Raw genomic sequence first — 20,451 nt, forward strand, 5'->3', positions numbered from 1 at the left:
TGTCTGATATTTTTGTGTTGTTTCAGGTGTACTCCGATATTTTCACCAGGATCAAAAATACTTGATTAGAATTTGTGTTTTTGCCGTGTTTGTAATTTCTATGTTCTCATTTCAATAGTTTTCATCAGTCCATCTTATTGTTTAAATAATAAATGGCATCATCGGATTTCTAAGAAGGGACCAATAAGTTAATTTTGACATCAATTCTGCATTGATTATGTAATCAATATATCGTGGCAGCCAATCTCCTTCACACAATTATGATTGGACAGAGAATAAAGGAACAGCCACAAGGACATGTTGCATATTGATCTGCGTTGCAGAGAAAGATCTATTTCTCTTCTAATAGATTTTCAGTGCCATACTATCTCTCTGCTGGCAGCTCCACGATTGATGAATCCCTGCGACTAAGGAAGACTTTGTCCCTTTGCCAGGTGATCAATAGATCACTCGCCACAGCACCGACAGACCGAGCCCAAAAAGCACTCCACTTTAAATCCCTTGGCTGGGTTTAGAAATAACAAACAGCCAAAGGGTAACTTATAGTCCTTTTGCTTTCAACTCAGGCTGGGAAAACTGAATTTAAACTATTTATTTTCCACCAAAACATCACTGTATGATGGACCAATTTGTCTGTATGTGGAGGCACAGAAAAGTTGCAACATGTACATCAGCATGCGTTTATTATTAAAGTGTGAGGAGTGCATCTCAGCAGACAGAGTCAAAGTGCCCTCTGCTGGGCATTTTCTGCATCTGTGGAGGGTTTTACAGTTTACAGAGAGAGCATGGTTCAGAGGCAGGACATGGAAATCCACTCAGAAAGGCCTCAACTATGACTTTAAAGGAAGAGCTTTTTCTTGAGAGGAACGGTTCCAACTACTGAAGCAGCCATGCATCAGTCATGTTATGTGTTTTATCAGGATTTTATGTGATAGGCCAACACATTGTAAAGCATAACTGAAAAGTGGGGGGAAAAATACAGTTTTTGTAATTATTTTCAAATGGGTATACCTGGCAAAAAGATCATCAAAGCAGAAATTAACAGAGATTCACGGCTCTGTCGTACACCTCACAAATTTGCTATTTATGGAGGAGGGAATTGTTGAAATAAGCTAAGTTTATTTAAAGTTTTTTAAATGTGGAAGAAGATGCTCTGATCAGATTAAGCATTTCATAAATACTTTGGGAGACGGAGAGATATCTCTGCACATTGCTCTGAACACTGCAAAAACATAATCTTATCAAGTATCTTTGGTTTAGTTGCTAGGGCAAATATCTTAAATTAAGACAGTTACTTACAAGTAACTTTTCAGGAAGATCTAAAAGGGTTTTTTAAAATCAATAATTTCTTAATATTTATCAAAAGTACTTGTTCCTCTGGCAGATTATAATTGTATTTTTCCATTATGACAGGTGTTGCTCTGCCTCACTTGCCTCCCCTGACCGCAAGTCAATGGTAACTATGGCAACCAGTGACAGTTTAAAAGCCCACTTACTCTTTCTGCAGTCAAGTTGCGCGCGCATCTTTCGTGTTAATAAAAAATCCGTCAGACTAGCCGCTCTGAATATCAAACGACACTGTGACATCACAGTGTGACATCACAATATAACTACAAAGGCAGAATTCTGACATCACCAGCGATTATATAAGCTCATCATCTACTTTCATCACAACCGTCTAGCAGCCGTTTCTTTAGCAGTTCACAGTAAGATTTTCAACTTTGTTTGGTGCACATTTCTTTTGGAGATTGACATCAAGCTTAACGTGAAGTCTTTACCGAGTTTCTAGAGAAGTGATTTTAGCTTAGAACCTGACACAAGCAAAGGATACAATGGAGTCCAACCAACCTAGAGTCGAAGACGTTGCATCCGACAACATTGTCAAAAGGGAATTACAGCCACCCAAGACACCCAAGGTTCCTGATAATAAAACAGCGGAAAATGTTCAAGGAGAGAGTTTAAATGATATTCAAAATTTGCCCCATTCTTCTGAAAAGACAAGTCAAGCAAATAGTACGTGTCTTGCCAAATTTAAGGAGATTGAATTGGGATACATCGAAGTACAGAAATACTTAATGAAACAGCTTGATGAGATGTTCGATATAAACAAAAAGCTAAATGCTAAACTTCAACAGGAGAAAGATATGATGAGCAAAGTACTCTCAGAGAGAAGACAAAGAAAGAAGTCAATGGTTTCTGTTCATATTCAGACAGATTCACAAGAAAGCCCTAAGCAGAAAACAGTCAATTATCAATCTGCTTCAGTACAAACAGAAATGGATGTACAGGAAACCAGTTATCCTTTAAAACCAGTCTATCAAACCGTCTCAACGCAAACTGAGATGGATGTGCTGGAAACCAGATGTCACTTGAAACCAGTCCGACGAACAATTTCTACGCAAACTGAGATGGATGTCTTGGAATCCAGATGCCAAATAAAACCAGTTTATCAAACAATTTCGACACAAACTGAGCTCTTTTTATTGCTAAAAAAACAGCCCTCTGAAACACAACTGAATGGGCATCAGGATCGGCAGACCAAGATATTCAAGAGATCTACAGGTAAGAACAGGACAGAGTCAGCAATGAAAGCTGCATCTAAATTGGAAACCCGTAAAATTGAAAAGGTTTCTGGAGCAAACAGTGAACAACAAGACATTTCAGTACCAGAAACAGCTGGGGATCAGACAGCTACCATCAAAAATGAGATTCATGCAAATAAAACTGTCATCGGTAAACCACAGGAGGCGATGGAAGAAGAAACGGTCTCCACAAAACAACAAAGTGAGGGCCAACAAGATGAGAAAAAGCCATTGAAGAAATATAAACATAAGAACAAGAGAAAGGCATCAATGAAAGCTGCCTGTAAGCTGGAGGCCCTCAAAAATGAAAACATTAATGGAGAAAACAGTAAACAAAAAGTTTCAGTACCGGAAATAGTTGAGGATCAGAGAGTCTCCATTAAGAATGAGATTCATACAAAAGGAACAGAGATCGCTAAAGTACAGCAGATCACTGAAGAAGAATCGGTCTCTGAAACCCAAATAAATGGAGGCCAGCAAGATGTGAGAAAACCATCAAAGAAATATAAACGTAAGAACAAGAGAAAGGCAGCAATGAAAGCTGCCTGTGAATTGAAAGCTGTCAATAATGAAAACATTTCTGGAGCAAACAGTGAACTACAAGAAGGTCCTATACCAGAAACAGTTGGGGATCAGAGAACTACCATCAAAAATGAGATTCACACAAATGAAAAAGTCATCGGTAAACCACAGCAGGCGACCAAGGAAGAAACGGTGTCCACAACACAACTAAATGAGAGAAAACCGTCAAAGAAATATAAACGTAAGAAGAAGAGAAACGCAGCAATGAAAGCTTGCAAAGTTTCAGAAGACGTAACAGGTAGGGTTCCTGTAGTTTCCACAGAAGGGGAGAGTGGCCTTGTAGAAAAACAGAGAACATCGCCTCCACAGATGAAGGTTACATTTAACGAAGATGGAATCCAAACAACATCTCAGGAATCAGAAACTCGACCAGCTGGAGAATCAGCTGAGCAGAACAACGTCTCTGAACCAGAAGAGAGCCCCATGAAAAAGATTTCTCTGTGGAGGCGAATCAAAAAGGCTTTAACTCCCTCATGTCTGCGCCAGTTCAAAGACAGAAGTAACGTCCATCCAGCTTAGACATCAATTTATGTCTCCAGTATATTAGATTTAAAAGGGGGGTGGAGCCATGTGTGGGTTGGGTGATTGGCGCTAATTGGAAAAAAAGCTACTGTTGTTGTTAATTGGACATTTTAATATGAAAAAGCCAGGACTGCACGGTGGGAAACGTCTCCCTGTGTAGCTGTGGGTTCACTCCGGGTGCTCCGGCTTCCCCCACGTTCAACATCAGTACTCATGTTCATTCATTGTAAGATTTTTATTTCTAATTCTAAACAGAAAATAAGACAACCACATGTATTAATTAAAGGGAGATTTGGACAAAGAAAATGTAAACAACATGGAACAAAAAGAGTCTTTAAGACAGGGGTCTCAAACTCCAGCCCTCGAGGGCCGCTGTCCTACAGTTTTTAGATGTGCCACAGGTACAAAACACTGGAATGAAATGGCTTAATTACCTCCTCCTTGTGTAGATCAGTTCTCCCAGCCTCACTAATGACCTAGTTATTCTATTCAGGTGTGGTGCAGCAGAGGCACATCTAAAAGTTGCAGGACTGCGGCCCTCAAGGACTGGAGTTTGAGACCCCTGGTTTAAGATGTATAAATTATACAAATTGGAAAAAAATTTGAAAACTATTTATCCTTCTGGGCAAGATATCTAAATTATATATCAAAGTCATATAAGATATCTATATCTAAATTTATATATGTGTATATATATATATATATATATATATATATATATATCTCCTCCTTGGGCTGCCACCTTATTGGGGTGGAGGGGTTTGAGTGTCCCAATGATCCTAGGAGCTATGCTGTCTGGGGCTTCATGCCCCTGGTAGGGTCACCCAAGGCAGACAGGTCCTAGGTGAGGGACCAGACAAAGTGCAGCCCGAAGACCCCAATGACAAAGGAAAACCTTGGACTTGGTGTTCCCTCGCCCGGACGCGGGTCAACGGGGCCCCACTCTGGAGCCAGGCCTGGAGTGGGGGCACGATGGCGAGCGTCTGGTGGCCGGGCTTTTACCCATGGAGCCCAGTCGGGCTCAGCCCGAAGAGGAAACATGGGCCCCCCCTCCCATGGGCCCACCACCCGTGAGAGGGGCCGAAGGGGTCGGGTGCACTGTGTGATGGGTGGCGGCCAAGGGAGGGGACCCTGGCGGTCCGATCCTCGGTTGCAGAAGCTGGCTCTTGGGATGTGCAATGTCACCTCTCTGGTGGGGAAGGAGCCGGAGCTAGTGCGTGAGGTCGAGAGGTTCCGGCTAGAAATAGTCGGTCTCACCTCGACGCATGGCTCTGGTTCTGGAACCAGTCTCCTTGAGAGGGGCTGGACATACTTCCACTCTGGAGTTGCCCAGGGTGAGAGACGTCGGGCAGGAGTGGGCATACTTGTTGCTCCCCATCTCGGCGCCTGTACGTTGGGGTTTACCCCGGTGAACGAGGGGGTAGCATCCCTCCGCCTACGGGTGGGGGGACGGGTTCTGACTGTCGTTTGTGCTTACGGGCCAAACGACAGTTCAGATTACCCACCCTTTTTGGAGTCCTTAGAGGGGGTACTGGAGAATGCTCCTCCTGGGGACTCCCTTGTTCTGCTGGGGGACTTCAAAGCTCACGTGGGCAACGACAGTGAGACCTGGAGGGGCGTGGTTGGGAGGAACGGCCCGCCCGACCTGAACTCGAGCGGTGTTCTGTTGCTGGATTTCTGTGCTCGTCATGGATTGTCCATAATGAACACCATGTTCAAGCATAAGGGTGTCCATATGTGCACTTGGCACCAGGACACCCTAGGCCGCAGTTCGATGATCGACTTTGTCATCGGATCTGCGGCCGTATGTCTTGGACACTCGGGTGAAGAGAGGTGCGGAGCTGTCCACTGACCACTACCTGGTGGTGAGTTGGCTCCGGTGGTGGGGGAGAAAGCCGGTCAGACCTGGCAGGCCCAAACGTGTTGTGAGGGTCTGCTGGGAACGCCTGGCGGAATCCCCTGTGAGACGGAGCTTCAACTCCCATCTCCGGCAAAACTTCGAACACGTCCCGGGGGAGGTGGGGGACATGGAGTCTGAGTGGACCATGTTCCGTGCCTCCATTGTCGAGGCGGCCGATCGGAGCTGTGGCCGCAAGGTTGTCGGTGCCTGTCGCGGCGGCAACCCTCGAACCCGTTGGTGGACACCTTCGGTGAGGGATGCTGTCAGGCTGAAGAAGGAGTCCTATCGGGCCTTTTTGGCCTGTGGGACTCCGGAAGCAGCTGATGGGTACCGGCGGGCGAAGCGGCATGCGGCTCGGGTGGTTGCTGAGGCAAAAACTTGGGCATGGGAGGAGTTTGGAGAGGCCATGGAGAAAGACTTTCGTACGGCTTCGAGGCGATTCTGGTCCACCATCCGGCGTCTCAGGGGGGTGGAAGCGGTGCAGCACCAACACTGTTTATAGTGGGGATGGTGTGCTGCTGACCTCTACTCGGGACGTTGTGGGCCGGTGGGCAGAGTACTTCGAAGACCTCCTCAATTCCACCAACATGCCTTCCATTGAGGAAGCGGAGCCTGGGGACTCTGGGTTGGGCTCTCCAATCTCTGGGGACGAGGTCGCCAAGGTGGTTAAAAAGCTCCTCAGTGGCAAGGCCCCGGGGGTGGATGAGATCCTCCTGGAGTTCCTTAAGGCTCTGGATGTTGTAGGGTTGTGTTGGTTGACGCGACTCTGCAATATCGCATGGACATCGGGGGCAATTCCCCAGGATTGGCAGACTGGGGTGGTGGTCCCCCTGTTCAAAAAGGGGGACCGGAGGGTGTGCTCCAATTATAGAGGGGTCACACTCTTAAGCCTCCCTGGCAAGGTCTATTCGGGGGTCCTGGAGAGGAGGGTCCGTCGGATAGTCGAACCTCGGATTCAGGAAGAGTAGTGTGGTTTTCGTCCTGGTCGTGGAACACTGGACCAGCTCTACACCCTCGGCAGGGTCCTGGTGGGTGCATGGGAGTTTGCCCAACCAGTCTACATGTGTTTTGTGGACTTGGAGAAGGCGTTCGACCGTGTCCCTCGGGGAGCCCTTGGGGAGCCCTGTGGGGGGTTCTCCGGGAGTATGGGGTACCGGGCCCTTTGATACGGGCTGTCAGGTCCCTGTATGACCGGTGTCAGAGTCTGGTCCGCATTGCCGGCAGTAAGTCAGGCTCGTTTCCGGTGAGAGTTGGACTCCGCCAGGGCTGCCCTTTGTCACCGACTCTGTTCATCACTTTCATGGACAGAATTTCTAGGCGCAGCCAAGGTGTTGAGGGGGTTTCGATTTGGTGGCCTTAGGATGTCATCTCTGCTTTTTGCAGACGATGTGGTCCTTTTGGCTTCATCAGGTCGTGATCTGCAGCTCTCGCTGGAGCGGTTTGCAGCCGAGTGTGAAGCGGCCGGGATGGGGATCAGTGCCTCCAAATCCGAGGCCATGGTCTTGAGCCGGAAAAGGGTAGAGTGCCTTCTCCGGGTCAGGGGGGGTGTCCTGCCCCAAGTGGAGGAGTTCAAGTATCTCGGGATCTTGTTCACGAATGGGGGAAGAAGGGAGCGGGAGGTCGACAGGCGGATTGGCGCAGCGTCTGCCGTTAAGCGGGTGTTGTACCGGTCCGTCGTGGTGAAGAAAGAGCTGAGCCAAAAAGCGAAGCTCTCGATTTACCGGTCGATCTACGTTCCCACCCTCATCTATGGTCATGAGCTTTGGGTCATGACCGAAAGAACGAGATTGCGGATACAGGCGGCCGAAATGGGTTTTCTCCGTAGGGTGGCTGGGCTCTCCCTTAGAGATAGGGTGAGAAGCTCAGTCATCCCGGAGGGACTCAGAGTAGAGCCGCTGCTCCTTCACATCGAGAGGAGCCAGTTGAGGTGGCTCGGGCATCTGGTCAGGATGCCTCCTGGACGCCTCCCTGGTGAGGTGTTCCGGGCACGTCCCACCGGGAGGAGGCCCCGGGGAAGACCCAGGACACGCTGGAGGGACTATGTCTCTCAGCTGGCCTGGGAACGCCTCGGGATTCCCCCGGAAGAGCTGGAAGAAGTGGCCGGGGAGAGGGAAGTCTGGGCCTCCCTTCTGAAGCTGTTACCCCCGCGACCCGACCTCGGATAAGCGGAAGAAGATGGATGGATGGATGGATATATATATATTGATATCAAGCTCTCTCTTTATTTATATTTATATGTTTCACTATAAATATATATAGATGTCTATAGATATATAGACAACTATATATATCTACATGCCGATATCAATCTCTTTCTCTCTTTGTATATATACTGTATATACAGTATATATATATATATATATATATATATATATATATATATATATATATATATATACCAGTGATGTGAGGTGCAAAGCTGGTGAGGCACTAACTTAATCTTAATCAGATTTACACATATAGAACCCCCTATATAGAAGGAAATTGCGCACATGCGGACAACGCTGAAGGGCAAAAGCACTATATTCTACATGCACATATTTTTCCATCATTGTGCATCCACTTGCCTACCAAGATGGAGTTGATCACTCCTGATTCATATTTGTGGAAACTATGTATTCTCAGAAAATATCCCAGATGAGAAAATAAGCAAGTTCTTTGAGGCTGGAGGAGTTTGAGACTGGGATAGAACATGTGTGTCCTGATGGGTTCAGTTACTGAAACATTCACGACCAGAAAAACAAAGATTTATGGGATTAAAGGGTAAAAAGATTTTACAGGTTTCCTGTTTGTAGGTTTTTCTCCGGGCACTCCGGGTTCCTGCCACAGCCTAAAATCATGATTGTTTAGTTAATTGGTCTCTAAATTCTCTTAAGTGTGAGTAAAACATTAATTTTGTGAATAAAATGGTTGCACAGTGGCTCAGTTGGGAGCACTATTGCCTTGCAACAAGAAAAGTCCTGGGTTTGAATCCCCTCTCTCATAACCCATTTTACTAGAGCCTTTATTTCAGAATAAAGGTTCAGAAATAATTAAATGTATTTCCGACATTTAATTACAAAATGTCAGAAATACATTTTGCAATAGAATTTCATGAGTAAAATATCAAAAAGAAATCTTCAGGTGTCTCTCCTGGCGCTCCGGCTTCCTGCCACAGTCTGAAATCATGAGTGTACAGTATATACCTGCATGTTATTTTTTACATAAGGAAATTTCGCGCATGCGGACAACGCTGGAAGGCAAAAACCATTCTTTTACATGCCATCCATAGCCGTGCCGCCGCGATATAATAATTCAGTTGACTCAATGAAACATGGAAATTTAGGCATTATTAATTTCGTGCTGTGCTCCACAGCAAAGGGAAAACCTGTTTAAACTCAAGACTCGTTGACATTGTAACCCAGGTTAACATAGCCCTCACTATATATAAGCCTTTTCATAAAAATAGCTATAAAATGCATAAATAGAAAATAAATAGAGAATAAATAGATCTTAAAATAGTTAAAAATATAAAAATAATAATTACAGACATTATAAATGCTGTATTTCATGTTATATTTTATTTAGTTTAAAACCATATAAAACGGAGATTTATTTTGTCAGCAGCTAAAACGGTCAAGTTGAGTAAAATCTCTTATTCTGAAGGGTCACATTGACGTGTAGCCCATGTGACTTGCTTCAGCCAACCGGGTTGCTACGTTCTCTGGCGCTCGAAGAAGAAGCAGAGAGCGCGAAGAAGCAGAGAGAACGAAGAAGCTAAGAGTTGTGCTGTGAAAGAGAGAGAGATAAGAGAAAATCGACGATTAAAAAGTCTACCTGTTGTCGGAAAACCTTTTCCATTTTTGGAGGAGGAGCTTTCTGCATTTTTTTTACTGACTACGTTCGGAGTGTTATATGTTACAGAACTAGACTTGGTGAGTTAAAAGGTGTATCTTATTTGAATTCTGACTTTGAGTCCGCTAGTGAGAAACAAGATGGCGAGCCGTAACCCAGGAGTCCTGTAACTGCCGCCTAGCAGGAGCTACGCAGACGTTGGAATCATCCAACTGGTATGACCTGCCCATGTTTTCCTGCTGAAAAAAACAGTGGATTCAGAGAAATCAGAGGATCATCACAGAGGAAAGACATTGATTTGAAGCACAAGTTATTCGGTCTTTTGCTGGATTGTTTCTGTTGTGTTTTGTTGGTTTTTTTCTCTTCTCGAACCACATTCAATATCTACTGTTAGTGTGTAAAATTGTCTGTTGGGTTATAATAGAAACAAGAAATGGTTAAAATAGGAAATTAAAGAACCTTAACTTCTTAAAAGAATTCTAAATAATTAAAATAGATTTAAAAAGATTTAAAAAACAACCAAACTGTAAATTAAATAGATTAACAGTATCAACTTGAACTTAAATAGATCTATAACCTAGGTTAAAATAAATAGTATCCTTTAATACCTAACATTAGGTTTAAATTTCAAACAGGGATTAAATACAATATTCTGAAAGAAACGGGGAAACTATTTTGGATTGAATTTTGTGTCACTCTACGTCAACTGTTGGTCATGTTGTTTCTTTTCTTTTCAACAAATAATAAGCCGGCAGCTTAAACTTATTTTCTGGTCTATGGCACTTACACGTTTCTCTACTCCCGTAGCCAAACCTAGCACTGGTCTTATTATCTTTTCTATTAGCTGTAAACACATTGTGAGTGTTACATCATAGCAACTGACAACAACGTCCCTAAAAAAAAAAACATTGAAATATTTCCCACACAAAGAGCAGAACAGTCAGCCTGTTGCAGTAACATGGTTTTAGGCTTAATGTTTATTTTGCCATTATTAATAAGTGATTGCTGTGGTACGAGGAGAAAACTATAAATATATCGCTGCACTTGAATTTACTGTATGGCTAGCTCACTGTTACTGTCTCTTAATCTGCAGTTGTGGAATCACGATGTCTGGGATCATGAGCGGCCCCTGACATGAGGCAAGAGAACTGCCTGCCTCGCCTAAAATCTGTTCTCTGCCGTTTCTGATCGCTCCTCAGCACACGAAACACATTACACACACAGTTGGTGACAAGAAACACTGTACATTAAATACATAAGCAAAATTATGGAAAATCAGTTCATATATTATTTAGCTTAACCAATCAAAATTGGTTAAGCTAAATAAAAAATAATTACTTTACAGTACAAACCACAGGGTGAAAATAGCAATATAAATTATTTTATCATTATATGTTTCCATTATGACAGGTGTTGCTCTGCCTCACTTGCCTCCCCTGACCGCAAGTCAATGTTAACTATGGCAACCAGTGACCGTTTAAAAGCCCACTGACTCTTTCTGCAGTCAGGTCGTGCTTATCCATCGTGTTAATAAAAAATCCATCAAACTAGCCCGCTCTGAACATCAAACCACAATGTGACATCACAATACAACTCCGAAGGCAGAGTTCTGACATCACCAGGGCGACTGTGGCTCTATGGTAGAGTAGTTGTCTTGCGATCGGAAGGTTGTAGGTTTGATTCCAGCTTCCTCCTGCCACATGTCAATGTGCCTCTGGGCTTAACCCCAAAATGCCTACCAATCTGCGTATTGGTGTATTAATGTGTTTGTGAGTGCGACTGGGTGAATGTGACTAAAACAGTAGTAGTGTAAAGCACTTTGAGTGGTCAAAATGACTGGAAAAGCCCTATATAAGTTCAGTCTATTTACCAGCGATTATATAAGCTCGTTTAGCAGCAGTTGTTGACACGTTTCTCTTGAGAATTTATTTAGCAGTCTATCTATCTTGGGTGTAAGATTTTCCACTTTTTTTCATGAACTTTTTTGGTGTACATTTTTTTTGGAGATCAACATCAAACTTAACGTGAAATCTATACCGAGTTTCTAGAGAAGTGATTTTAGCTTAGAATCTGAAACAAGCAAAGGATACAATGGATTCCAACCAACCTAGAGTCGAACACGTTGCATCTGACAACACTGTCGAAAGGGAATTACAGCCACCCAATCTGCTCAAGCGCAAGAAGAAGAAGGTGCCATTTGCAGTCTGGTTGGAGCAGCAAGAGCTTAAGGTTTCTGCTGAAAATACTGAACCGCAGGATGTTTCACTGGTGACTGAAAATGAATCGATCGCCAAAGCGCTGGAGACACTGGATCAAAAAGGCAAGAAAAGTCCTTCTACGGGTAAGCCCAAGGACAACATCCAGGCAGACAATTTAACTGAGGTTCCTGATGTTCAGACTGCAGAAAATGTTCAAAGAGGCTGTTTAAATGAAATTCAAAATCTGCCCCACTCTTCTGACAAGACAACAAGTCAAACAAACTGTTCATGTCTTGCCAAATTTAAGGAGACTGAATTGGGATACAAAGAAATGCAGAAATACCTAATGACACAGCTTGATGAGATGTTCGATACAAATAAAAAAACTAAGTGCTAAACTTAGACAGCAGCAAGAGCTGGTGAGGAAACTACTGTCAGAGAGCAGACAAAGCAAGGATTCAATGGTTTCTGCTCAAATTCAGAGAGATTCACAAGACATCCCAAAGAAGAAAACATTAAATTATCAATCTGCTTCAGTACAAACAGAGATGGATGGACAGGAAACCAGATATCCATTAAAACCAGTCAGTTGAACAATTTCAACTCAAACTGAGATGGATGTGCTGGAAACCAGAGGTAACTTGAAACCGTCGGACAACGAAATGCAGAAATATTTAATGAAACAACTTGATAAGATGTTCGATACAAATAAAAAACTAAATGCTAAACTTAGACAACAGCAAGAGCTGGCGAGGAAAGGACTCTCAGAGAGCAGACAGAGCAAGAGGTCAATGGTTTCTGTTCAGACTCAGACAGATTTGCAAGAAATCCCAAAGCAGAAAACAGTAAATTATCAATCTGCTTCAACGCAAACTGAGATGGATCTACAGGAAACCAGCTATGCAGTAAAACCAGTCAGTCGAACAACTTCAACTCAAACTGAGATGGATGTGCTCGAATCCAGTTATCCATTAAAACCAGTTTATCAAACTATTTGGACACAAACTGAGATCTCTTTAGTGCTACAAAAACAGCCCTCTGAAACGCAACTGAATGGGCATCAGGATCAGCAGACCAAGATATTCAAGAGATCTACAGGTAAGAACAAGACAGAGTCAGCAATGAAAGCTGCCTGTGAGCTGGAGATCCCCAATAATGAAAACAATAAACTACAGGAAGTTTCAATACTAGGAACAGTTGTGGATCATATAGCCTCCATTAAAACTTACATTTATATGATTGAAACAGAGATCGCTAAAGTAGAGCAGATCAATGAAGATGAAACTGTCTCTGAAACCCAACTAAGTGGGGACCAGCAAGATGACAAGAAACCATCAAAGAAATCTAAGTGCAAGAACAAAAGAAAGGCAGCAATGAAAGCTGCCTGTGAGCCGGAGACCCTCAACAATATTAAAGTTTCTGTGGAAGACACTGAACAAGATGAAGTTTCAATACCGGAAAACGTCTTTTCCGAAATAGTTGGGGATCAGACTACGGTGGCCGACAGGTGCAAATGCGCAGCAAAAGAGAAAACATGCAAACAAACAAAAAACACGCGCACAAATTAAATGCGGCAAGCAAAAAGCGAATGAAATGCAGCAAACAAAAAGAGAGACGCAAACAAAAAAGACACCCCCGAATGAAATGCAGCAAACAAAAAGAGAGACGCAAACAAAAAAGAAGACACCCCCGAATGAAATGCAGCAAACAAAAAGAGAGACGCAAACAAAAAAGAAAACACCCCCGAATGAAATGCAGCAAACAAAAAGTGTTGAAAACGGAAGTGCTCCAGACCACTAGGGGGAGTCAAAGAAAATAGTATTCATTTCTATGGGACCAGATGCAAGATTCAGAGAAAGAAATTTGAAAGAAAGTAAAGGTACGTATTACTATATTTCTTTTCAGATACGCCGTCTTTTATAATATTATAGAATAACAGAATAATTTATGGGTAGCGTGATAGACTTTGTGTCAGTCATACCGTTCTGGGCTCGGTCTCGACTCTTTGACTCCCCCTAGTGGTCTGGAGCACTTCCGTTTTCAACACTTTTTGTTTGCTGCATTTCATTCGGGGGTGTCTTCTTTTTTGTTTGCGTCTCACTTTTTGTTTGCTGCATTTCATTCGGGGGTGTCTTCTTTTTTGTTTGCGTCTCTCTTTTTGTTTGCTGCATTTCATTCGGGGGTGTCTTCTTTTTTGTTTGCGTCTCTCTTTTTGTTTGCTGCATTTCATTCGGGGGTGTCTTTTTTGTTTGCGTCTCTCTTTTTGTTTGCTGCATTTCATTCGCTTTTTGCTTGCCGCATTTAATTTGTGCGCGTGTTTTTTGTTTGTTTGCATGTTTTCTCTTTTGCTGCGCATTTGCACCTGTCGGCCACCGTATCAGACAGCCTCCTCCATCATAACTGAGATTCATAGAAATGAAACAGTGATTGGTGAATTACAGCAGGCGACTGAAGACGAAATGGTGACTAAAATACAACAGAATGGGGATCAGCCAGATGACCAAAGGCCATTGACTAAATCAAAATGCATGAAAAAGAGAAAGACGGCAAAGAAAGCTAAACTGGAAACTGTTGTAAATAAAATAGAGACAGATCAAAACTTGATCCACAGCACTGAGACACCAAAATCTGATTTAGAAACACTAGAGATCCCACAAACAGCTTCTGAGCAACTAGAGACAAAACCTTGCAAAGTCTCAGAAGATGTAACAGGTAGTTTGCACAAAACGGGAGAGTGGTCTCATAGAAAAACAGAGAACATCGCCTCCACAGATAAAGGTTACATTAAACAAAGATGGAATCCAAACAACACCTGAGGAATCAGAGACTCAAGCAGCTGGAGAATCAGCTGAGCAGAACAACGTCTCTGAACCAGAAGAGAGCCCCATGAAAAAGATTTCTCTGTGGAGGCGAATCAAAAAGGCTTTAACTCCCTCATGTCTGCGCCAGTTCAAAGGCAGAAGTAACATCCGTCCAGCGTAGACATCAATTTATGTCTCCAGTATACTAGAGTTAAAAGGGGGGTGGGGCCATGTGTGGGTTGGGTGGTTGGCGCTAATTGGAAAAAAAGCTACTGTTGTTGTTAATTGGACATTTTAATATGAAAAAGCCAGGACTGCACGGTGGGAAACGTCTCCCTGTGTAGCTGTGGGTTCACTCCGGGTGCTCCGGCTTCCCCCACGTTCAACATCAGTACTCATGTTCATTCATTGTAAGATTTTTATTTCTAATTCTAAACAGAAAATAAGACAACCATCCATCCATTTTCTGTCCACCCTTGTCCCTAATGGGGTCGGGAGGGTTGCTGGTGCCTATCTCCAGCTACGTTCCGGGCGGGAGGCGGGGTACACCCTGGACAGGTCGCCAGTTTGTCGCAGGGCAAAATAAGACAACCACATGTATTAATTAAAGGGAGATTTGGAAAAAGAAAATGTAAACAACATGGAACAAAATGAGCCTTTAAGAAGTCTAAACTATACAAATTGGAAACATTTTTGAAAACTTTATCCTTCTGGGCAAGATATATCTATCTATATCTGCCTCTCTATAAATCTATATATATGTATATATATATCTACATATCGATATCAATCTATATATATCTTCCTCTCTATACATATACGGATAAATATATATGTATAATTAAATCTATATATATATAATTATATTTAAACCAGTGACGTGCAGTGAGGTTAAGGCACTAACTTATTCATAATCAGATTTACAAATATAGACCTGCATGTTATTGTTTACATAAGGAAATTTCGCGCATGCGGACATTGCTGGAGGGCAAAAAGACTATTATTCCACATGCACAGCCGCGCTGCCGCTGCAATATAATTTATGGTTTTATACCTGAAAAGATTTAGAGTGGGCTTGAAAAAATGACGCACAATCCACTGACACAATGCATTGACACACAATGCACAATGGTGAGGCTTTCGTTGTTCATCCACTTGCCTACTAAGATGGTGTGGATCACTTCCGGTTCAGATTTGTGGAAACTATGTATTTTCAGCAAATTATGTAAATGATTAAATGGTTCAATACAAGTTTCCATCTTATATATTTGACAGCGAATGACGTTGCAATATATCGCAACAAATATATTGTTTTCAGAACATAATTTTATGTTTTGAACATTGTCAGCACATAGCAATGTTCTGGTTGTTATGTAAGATTTTGTTCTTGTCATGTTGGGTTTTATGCTTTCAACATAATTTAGAGCTTATTCAAACAACTTATCTCAACATCATTGTTTTACTTTTTTTCAATCCCACTCTAAGTCTTTTTAGGTATAAAGACCAAAAGTCAAAGTTGATCTAAAGGAGAAACATTTACAAAGATGGAATCAAATAAATTAAAAAAACAAACACTTTAATCTCCAAGACAAAATCTTGGATTTGTCATCTGTTTCGCATGCCAAAGTACAAAAAAGCCCTGTGGATGTGCGTAGGCAGAGACAGTCGCTGCTTCGTAACAGCTGGTATTTCCAAAAATAATTTCAAAACGTCTGCATTTGTGTACACAGGAGTGTCCTGCAGGGCAGAAGGGCTTGCTGATGAGTCAGGAAATATGCTGGGTGTCCTGCAACGAACAACCTTCCAGTGATGCTGAGCTAATCTGTGAAGCGCAACAATCAAAGGGTTACCTTGAAAGGTCGTCGCTGTGAGAATTCAATAGCTCTAAAAATGTTGAACTAAATAATATTCCTACAAGTGGATCCCTTCCCCAGTCGAACAGCTCAGTGGTGCGGAAACGAGATCATTAGTGCTGAACAGCAAATCGAGTCAAATGAGAATATGTTCTTTTAAGCAAATCTATAAATATTCATTCACAAGTGGGCTGAGGAAGGAAGGCAATTTGTGTTGAATGATGAGTAAATGTTAACAACCCACTCTGCTGCTAATTCAGATGCAATGTCTCTGTTTTGATCAAAAGTGTGCCTCTCTCAAATTCATGAATAAAATCCCAAGCAGAGCTGAAGCTTTTCACAATTTTTTTAAAAAACAGACAAAGGAATATCCTGTCAGCAGTGCCTTTGTGTTTTAAATCTTAAATATCGCCCTTCATTGTCAATTTGTTCACATTTTATTTATTTCTAATGTCTATTTTTGTTATTTCTGTTTACTTTACTGTCTATTAAGATGTGTGCTGCTGCCGTCTTTCTTGCCAAGTCTTTCTTGTAAAAGAGATGTTGATCTGAATGGGTTTTTTATCTGGCTAAATAAAGACTTAATATAAAAAATAAAAAAAGCAATTATGACCTCTGAGACAGATATGGAGCAGAAGAAGAGTCAATAGAGCCAGCAGGAAGGTATCAGGATCAATAATAAGGTAAAATAACTCAGCGTTCTTCATACAAAAATCTCACAGCAGGAAATTAATCTACCGTTCCTGCACTCTGCATCATTGAAAGTATGCCAGACATTTATTATTGAGTCCAACTGAATTTAATCTTGATGCGTCCCGACAGAGTCGCAATGACATTGCATCAAATCCAACCCTCCAAATTAAAGAATTAGTCTTGCATGCTATGCACTCAAGAGTGCTCACATTTTAAGAGAGGCTACTTCCAAGGGTGCAGTACCTCTCTAAGGAGTAAGAGCATAACAAAGACAGATCCTTTCCAGGAAATATAGGGGGGGAAATAACCAGTGGCTGGCTGCTAATAAGACTGACATCAAAAAGTCAAGCAAACACTCAATTATCATGCACAGCACAGGTGCAATCTGTGGTGGAAATCCAGAATAAATGTGAGGTGCAGAAGTGGGAACGATGACGGTTCAATTCAGGACGATCAAAGAGGCAGCTTGCTTTCACTGTAATAAGCTATTTCCTGTAGTTTTTGGAGAAATCCTCCTCTGAGCGAGGATGGCTCAAAAATATAGCGTGCACATGAATAATTTAGTGATGTAGGAAAGCGATGCATCCATTTTCTAAAAAGAAGTTTGAATGAATCTTAAATTTCCTTTTCTTAGAAACTCTCTTTAAACATCACAAAAAGGAAAAAAAGACAGTAAACCACTCAGTGCTTTGATTTTGTGAATCAGTATTTTAAGTCATTTATTTAGGATGACAATAATTTATAATAATTGAAACGGTTTTATTTTGCATCAAGATTAAATTTAGGATAAACAATCTCAGGCTCACAGTGTTTGCTTTTCTTTCCTAGACATGTTCAATCCTGTACAAAACTTTTCTAATCCAATGTGCTTAGAAAACATGACAAAAATAAATCACTTAAACTGTGTTGTAAAACTTAACAATCCTTTAAAAAAAGTCAAGCGAATATCTTTCAAGTTTTAAATAGTGACTGTAAAATATTGACTGTTCGCAACTACGTCACTTAATTATTCAAGACGCCATGACGGACATAAGACTGAAGTTGTTTTCATTAGTTGTTTTAGTCAGTTTATTCATGGCCTTCCACTTGTTTGAGTCGAGCTAATTTGTCTGTGAACGTAACTCACCTGGTTGGGGCTTATAGATGGCGGTATTTACAGAAGCATGAAACCGCTGGCTCAGAAAGCGACCCATATTTTGTCCCTCCTCACGTGTTGATCAAATTTCCAACTTTGCCTGAATTCACACCACATAATTTATGTCACTATGTCATAAACAGCATTTCCCATAAACTGGAGCAGCATTAAAACGTACAGACGACGAGATGCTAACCAGTTTTTTCCTCCTACATGCTAGGCTACATGACGGTGCGGCATTATCTCCATGGTTACTAACTGTTACCTTCGCCATAATGCAAAATTTGATCTTTGTAATCATGATTACTTTTAAAGTATATGAACATTAATATTAACGCCATGGGGGGTGCTGTGGTGACGCAAGGGTGAAACACAGCCCATATATGGAGGCCTTAGTCCTCGACCCGGCCTGGCGACCTTTGCCGCATGTCTTTCCCTTCTCATTGCCCACTTTCCTGTCGATTATCTGTCAAATGAAGGCCACTGGAGCCAACAAAACCTTTTTAAAAAACATTAACGCCATTAAGATTGACGACTGCTATAAATCGCTGCTGTATTTTTCCTCGTTAAAAGTTACAAAATAAAATGACAAGTTTGGTTTTCATCCTTGTCTGTTCGTGCAGCCTACCGCGCAGCTTCCGGTGACTTTTTACTGCGAAAGCAACTAAATAAAAGCGATATTAGGCCACCATAGGTGCGTTTTTGTTTGGACGTCCATCATGGTGGAGTAGGCGGAGTTTCGAATAGAGTGACGTCACCTGCAAAGGGTCGATAATTACATACTAAAAAAAAAAAGTTCCCTATCAAAGCATTGTTGCAGAAAACAAAGTTAAGGACAAAAATGAGAAAATAACTTTTAAGCAGGACCACATCTAACGTGCTTCAAGTCTAAATGAACAAATTTATAGTGAAATATAAAGTTGGAGAAAACACATTCAAAGCGGTAGTTTAATCAAGTCTTTGGTCATCTTTTTTAAATTATCCCAAATTACTACATGTACTCATGACAAAATATTGATTTTTGGAGACAGACCGACTGGTCTCTACATAAAGGCGGCCATCTTTACGGCTCATGTTCACAATCTGTTTGCTAAAGCTCCACCTAAAGATCTCCACCTTCAGCAGAGCTTTACCCGTCTGTTTATTCAGTGGTTGTTGGCAGAAAGGCAAACCACATGAATAAAAAATAAACATGTTGTGGTTTGGTGCTGCTTTTAAAGAATGACAATAGAGAAACCTGAGCCATGAAGGGCTGTGAGTTCTCCACAGAGGGGGGGCTTCTCTTTCTGTTGTTTTAGTTTTGCAAGGCGGAGGGATGGAGTATCCTCCATCACTGGGAATGTCTCAAACGTTGAGATTTCTAGCTGTGAAAGCAAAGGTCCTGTTACGTTTAATAATAGAAAAGGCTGCGGCGCATTGGGAGTGGCTGTCTGAGCACACAAACCAGAGCGTGCAGCTGTTCATGGACAGACACCAAGGCTCTGAGGAAGAAAGTTCAACATGAGAAGCCACAACAAAATGGTGAAATGTAAAAATAGATAAAAAGGAGAAAGGAATTTAAAATTTGTCAAACACTACAATCTGAGCAGATGTCATACAAATCAGTGCTGAAGAGGTTTCTCTATTCATTGCATGTAATTTACAGGATATTAAGTGTTTCCCAACAACAGTGTGTAAAATACATTTGTTCCACCTCATTTGTTTCTCATTAAAGTGAAGCTTCTCATCTAATTTCCTGATTTCCAATCGATTGCGTGGAAAAGGTCGGCTAGGATGGAGAAAAAAAACCCTCAAATTCAGACTGGAGTCACAGAAGCATGAAATGCAAACACCAGTAAGTGACCAATTCACTGTTTCACTGTTAAATCTGTTTCCCACTCATATAAAAAGTTGTTTGACCTCATTATGTTTTAAATATTAAAATAATGTAGAATTATCATCAGTTGGTCAAGTATGATAGGTAGATAAGATTAAAAACCGTCCACCCCAAGTATATTAATGCATTTGAACTATTTAACAGTTTTAAATGTTCAGATGATACATGAACATGCAGGTGCATCAATAGGAATATTATTTCAAAAGTTCCTTAATTTCATTAACATAAATACTTGGTGAAATACATTTTACACTTTAATTACAGGCAGGTTGATATTTCAAGCCTTTGTTTCTGTTCATTATGATGATTTTCCACTTATAATGAAAACTAAACATTTAATATCCTAGAAATTTGAAATATTGCAGAAGTACAATAAAAATAGGCTAAATGAAAAGTAAGCTTAGTGGCAGCTTGAAGGAAAAAGTTACTTTTTAAAAACATGTTTGTGAATAAAATGACAAAAGTTTCTGCTGCC

Source organism: Xiphophorus couchianus, chromosome 1, assembly GCF_001444195.1.
Source record: "Xiphophorus couchianus chromosome 1, X_couchianus-1.0, whole genome shotgun sequence".
NCBI classification, from domain to species: domain Eukaryota; kingdom Metazoa; phylum Chordata; class Actinopteri; order Cyprinodontiformes; family Poeciliidae; genus Xiphophorus; species Xiphophorus couchianus.